The sequence below is a fragment of the Nicotiana sylvestris genome, chromosome 10 (genome assembly GCF_000393655.2).
Source record: "Nicotiana sylvestris chromosome 10, ASM39365v2, whole genome shotgun sequence".
NCBI lineage: Eukaryota > Viridiplantae > Streptophyta > Magnoliopsida > Solanales > Solanaceae > Nicotiana > Nicotiana sylvestris.
In genome coordinates, this window is record NC_091066.1 from 125181854 (window position 1) to 125187853 (window position 6000).

The following is a 6000-nucleotide window of genomic DNA, read 5'->3' on the forward strand; positions in this document are numbered from 1 at the left end:
TCTTCAGATATTTGTTTCCATTCTTCGTAAAAATAATTTCTTGTTTTGCTAATTTTTCCCTATGTTTTAGCTACTTGCTGGGAACCGCCACAATTTTACGGCTTGGACCAATGAGTTCAGAAAATTTTGGATATAGAAACTTTGGAATCCCGTTGATGGAAAGAAATGGCACCCAGATAAGGGTGGAAGGCCAAACACCATGGTACGCAAAAATTCTTCTTTCTTTCATTCTTACTCAAACACAAACATCTTACGACTAAATTGCTAACTAACTCTTTGTTCCATATAGGAATTCCGAGGGGTTCCGCTGTGTGCCCTGATGATGATGTTTTTGACGATCTGATGGAGGCTGCACAAGTGCTGCAAGGCGCCTTCAATCGTAGAAGGGCTCGTGAAACCACTCACGCCTCCGGTGAAGGTGCTTCCTCCCGAAGTCCCCAACATAAGAAACCAAAGAGGTGGCATTCCTCCTCGGTCGGGACCCAGGGAAAAAGAATAAAGAAAAAACTAGATGAGCAGGCCACAGTCACAGTGGTCCTTGATGAACAACAACATGCACAATTCGGCACAAGTATCATCATAAATTCCTTCTATCTTCTTTTTCGTTTGTACTTGGTGATACTAACCTTAATTCCAATCCTTTTAGGCCAACTTCCTTGCTTCTGAGGTCCTGCAAAGGTTGATTCTAGATAAACAGGAACTTGCTTCCGAGCGGGGTTGACTTTGGCGGATAGGAACCAACTCGCCGAGCGCATCCCGGTGTTGGTGGCAAAAGTTGCACAGATGAGTGAGCTCGAGGCTCGATTACTGATGACGTTCACAACGCACCTCAATAAGAAATATGATATGGTCGTATGCAATAATAATTATCCAACTATGATTCGAGGTCGAATCTACTAGGAGTTATAAGGGGTGTTAGGAGTATATATTTGAAGCAAGCTAGTGAACTACCAAAAATTGCACTTCCAGAACAGAGTTTTATTTTCTACTTCTACTGTTAATCTAATGAATGCAAGCTAAAGAAAATAGACTAAAGATGAATATTTTTAAGGTTTTTCCAAATAGTTTAAAGGCCTAGGGATGTGATCATAACCTAGGTGTTTGCCTAGTGGGATAAAGACGTTAATGCTTATTTTGTTGATTGGGGTGCATTATACCTCTCAACTCTGCATTACCCACTCAATATCTCTCGATTAAAAAGTGATTTTGCCCAATTTGGCTTTCTCAAGTCCAAATGGGTATCAAACAAAACATTGATATGAGCTCAAGTCAGATTCTTATCTCTAGTTTGAACCATTTAGTTAGGCTAATCAATCTCTCAATTAACCCAATTCCTTATTAGCTAAGTTATCTTAGACTAGGTCCCTCTTTCTCAAGTAGAGACTAAGTCAAATTGGCATGAACCAATATTTGCAACAGCAAGCATGAACTAAGCTAAATAATCAACACCCAATCATAAACAAGCACTAAATTAAATACCCATAAGGTTTACACACTAGGGTTGGGTCACAATCATAGTAAAATTCTAGCTACTCACAATGAAAATTATAGAAAATAAAGAAGAAAAGCTAATTAAACTCATAATGAAAGATTAAAATGATGAAATCTAATATTAAAATACTCAAATAAACTAAAACATCCTAAAATAGTAAAAAGAAACGCCTACAGCAGCTTTGTATGTTCAAACTTGACCTAAATTTGTGATTCTAGTCTATTTATATTGGGCCAAAAATTACGGACAAAAATTCCCCTCGGGAGGTTCTTCAGCCGCAAAATTCCAGAGGCGGTTCGCAAATTTCTTTATTTGGCAGGAAGGAGGATTCCACGGCCGCACATTTCTAGACTGCGGCTGCGAGGCAACCTCTGCGGCCGCACAATTCTTGTGTGGTCCGCACTTCTGCAAGGTGTAAGAACTTGGTCTTCTGCACATTCTATGAACTTGAAAATACTTGTCAGTGCAGACCCGGTTTTGCGGCTGCACAATTCATGTGCAGTCTACACATTTGTCTATCTTCTATTGGACTCTTCAGCTTGGATTGCGGCCGTAGATGGAATTCTACGGTCTGCAATTTCTTCTGCGGCCGCAGAGTTCCTTCTGCGGACCACACATTTTTGCTTCTGCGTCCTTTATTGCTTTATGCCTCGGGACACTCCTTTTTGAGTCAGATTTCATCATGGGAGACCAAACTTCCAATATTCCTAAAATTCACAGAATTTCATTAATTTCGGGAACATAATTCAATACTTTTGGACTAAAATAAAAGCAAAAAGGTGCTAATAACTAATCAAAATTCCTACTTATCAACTCCCCTCAAATTTAAGTCTTTTCTTGTCCTCAAAAAAATAAAATAGTTCCTATTTCCAAGAGTTAAGGGTCATTTCAGCAAGTCAAAGGTAAGCCATTCACACATCAGTTGAGACCAACAATTACCCACACTACTCATGCATTATCAATAAGGCGACAAGTTAAACATTCATGCACGTATAGTTCTTATGTGATATTTGAGCTTCAAGAATTGACTTTACTCATCAAGGACTCTTGCTCTATCATGTAAGCCATGGTGGACTCCAAACTCTTCCTCCTCTACTTTCCATTTGCCAATCTCACTTAAGAAACTTAGCACTCAATCCAAAGATTCATGAAGGGTTCACTCATCTCTCACAAAGAGAATGTCACAAATACGGCCTCAAGTATCATAGGCTTGCCCCTCATGTAAATCACCACTAATGTAAGCTCACTTGGTTTGAAATCACGTAGGACTTCATTCAAGATGTAATGAAGGCTTTTGGGTTAGGGTAGGATACCGTATGGGTGCCTTTCCTTAAGCACTCCATCTTTCATTTTTCGGCTTACACTTGCCAATTCTTAGAGGCACTTTCTTTTCATTGGGGATTAGAGAGACTTAACATCACTCTTTTTTTGTATTTTTTGGTTCTTTTCTTTTCTTGCCTTCTCTTATCATAGAGATAATTTCTTTTCTCTTTTTGTTCCTTGATACCTTTTTCATGTTCCTATTATCTACCCCAAAACTTACATTTTAAGCCATTTATTTCACAAGAGTGTTAAGGAAAGCTCGGGTGACAAGAGACGGTCACGACAAAACAGGTAAATGCTTGTGTCATGGTTATCAAATGAGAAAGGCTAGAGGCTCAAAGGGGTTGACTAGGGATAATGACATTGGTTGACAATAGAAAACTCAAACGGGCCAATGAGAGCCTACAATCACTTCTCAAACCAAGCAAATTTAGGATTTTGCCACATTTGAGACAAGTTCTAGACCCTTCGCACAGATACTTGGACTAGCAATAAATCATATCACCCCTCACACAACTAGATTGTAAAAGAGGATAGAGTCGAGCGTCCACAACGACCATATTCAAGTTTAAAGATCACTATGGTCCAATTAAACTACTCAATGATTGCCAAAGTCAACACAAGAGTCACAAAGCCACTAACTAGAGCTATTTCTTTCAAAAACCTTGTCTCTAACCATTAGCACGTAGTTAAGTGTGTTGGTGCTAATTAAAGCATGGTTGAATCTTAGAGCATGACTTAATTAGGTCTTTTTATTCATTACTACTACTATTATTACCTAAACAAAAAAAATAGACTTATTCCCTTAAGAAGGTTGTCACGCCATCCATCGTTGGGACGAGTCACCCGGTTCATATAATAACTACCTATGGAAAGAACCGTGACATTAAGAAAACCAAAGACTTATTATCTACTAAATCATAAAAAGAAGCTACTTAATAGAACAAGAACTAATATGGAAAAAACAATAAAGAAGCTAAAAAGTAAAAACTATTGAAGATAGAACGAATATACATAATGAGAGAGAGGGAAGATATATACATAAAAATAAGAAAAAAAAGAATATCAACCAATTATTATAGTCTAAATGTATAAAATGCATCAAATAAACTCCACTTCCTCCCGAATAAAGATAAGCATTGTCCCCAATGCTTAACAAAATAAGAGTAAAGGAGGAAAAGGTGAAGAAAACTCCCTATGGCTCCTTGGACATCTCCGTGTCCCCAACTATGTCATCGCCCTCCGGCTCAGCCAACTGGATCTCATCATCCTCGACTCTTGGTGTGGCTGGGTTGGCGAACATCTGACGTACTGCCTCAGCAGTGTCGACAGCAAGGTCTGGCTCTTTTGACTAGCCAGCTGGTGCTACCGGTGCAGATGAGGCTGAAGGATCTGGTACCGACTAGTGTGAGGCAAATAACATGTCAAATGGAAGGTCTTCAATTTTGTTCACCTCTTTTCGGAGCTTATACGACTTCTTGGTGGCCTGGGACTTCCTTATCTTCTTTACTTCCTTTCCCAGCTCTTCGCTCACTGATCGGTGTTGTACCAAGGTATTCATGATTGTCTTCTGGTTCTCTAGAAGCTTCTTTGGTGTGTTTTCAATGGTCGGGGGAAACTGAGGTGCCTGAGTAGTAGATTATGCTGCAACAGTACTGGATAAGTCAAAGAGCCATATAGTAGTTGCCTGCATCCTGTTGTTGAGACTCGCCAATGTTTGGGAGACTCCCAATATAGAGAATAGGACAGTAGGCATGTACACTGGTTTCAAAGCCGAGGTGGGAGCTATGAGAGGAGCTAAAGTAGGGGTTGTAGATGATGGTGGAGACATAGCTGCGACACTGGAGGAAGGCTCAGCCGAAGTGGATAGAACATCAACTATCTCAACAACTACCATGGCAGGCTCATCAAAATTGCATGTGGTGGTAGAAGGCTGAACTTTCCTTTTTGGGTTGTTCGCATCCATCAGTGAGCACCAAGAGAAAGGCTTCTTCGGCTTCACCTTTGTATCATAATCCCTCAGCTCTACCCTTGCATCTGTGAGATATTCTGTAATAGTGTTAGGATATGGGTAGGATGAGTTATTTTGCCGAGTAATCACTGAGATGTTGGTCGATATCACCGCACCTATATTGATAGGGTACCCAACCATAATAGACGCAACCAGAACTACCCAAGGAATCGAAAGGTGAGTCTCATTTTGGCTCGGGTCTAGTTTGCTATAGACAAAGGTTTGCCACTCTTTCGCCTCAAAATTCAGAGTGCTCCATTGGATAGGAATCCAACGGCAATCCATGGTGGTGGTGACGACCCTGGTTCTTCTAGAATCTCTGGTAACCAAGGTCGGAATGCGTCTCCCAATGCACAGTTCTCTAAATATTCCTTCAGTTCAACATCTTCGAAGCCTAAGTACGTGTTGAGTGTATGTTGATCAAATCTCACTTTTAGGTTATGCACTTTGGTCACCTTTCCCCCCTTTTTGATATGCGGCACATTGGCGTAGAATTCAAGGACAAGGTACTCTTTGGCATTCACTACACTCTAAGTGAACCACATCCACCCCTTGTGTTCCCTGAACTGTCTCAAAACGGCTGGGTTGAACCTCTCAAAATCTGTCAGTAGGAACCCTCACTCAAGAGTTAGCAACCTCACTGGACACCATGTCCGAAAGCTGGTGAAGGCAGCGAAGCTAACAAATCGGTCCTCTAAAACCTCTTTCTTCTTTGATCTTTCAAGGCCGGCAGATGAAGCATCTCCCCATCTGCCATCACCGGGGGTATCATGAACTGGTGCCTCTTATGCCTCAGGGACTGGTGTAGCCGATGGCTCAGAAGCCTGACTAGCACTCTTTTATTCCTCGAAAGTGCTGTGAGATGAGGATGGCTCGTCCCTAAGGTGGTATCTCCCTTGCATCCTTGGCTGTACTGCTGATTGCTCTTGAACAGAGGCTGAGTTGCCCTCTGATACTTCCCTAGACGAGACATAAGCTCGTCTCAGAGTGATCTGCACCTCTCCCTCTGCCAGCTATTGTTTTCTTCCTTATTGTCTTTTGTTGTCAAAGGGGTAAGTCACTCTTGCCTCATCCCCGAGAAGGCTCACCTCTCCCATTAGAAGGGTCAACTCGTCCCCTAGATCGAACCATTATCTGTATCAAACAAAGGCAATTTTTAGTTGCAATTAAATGT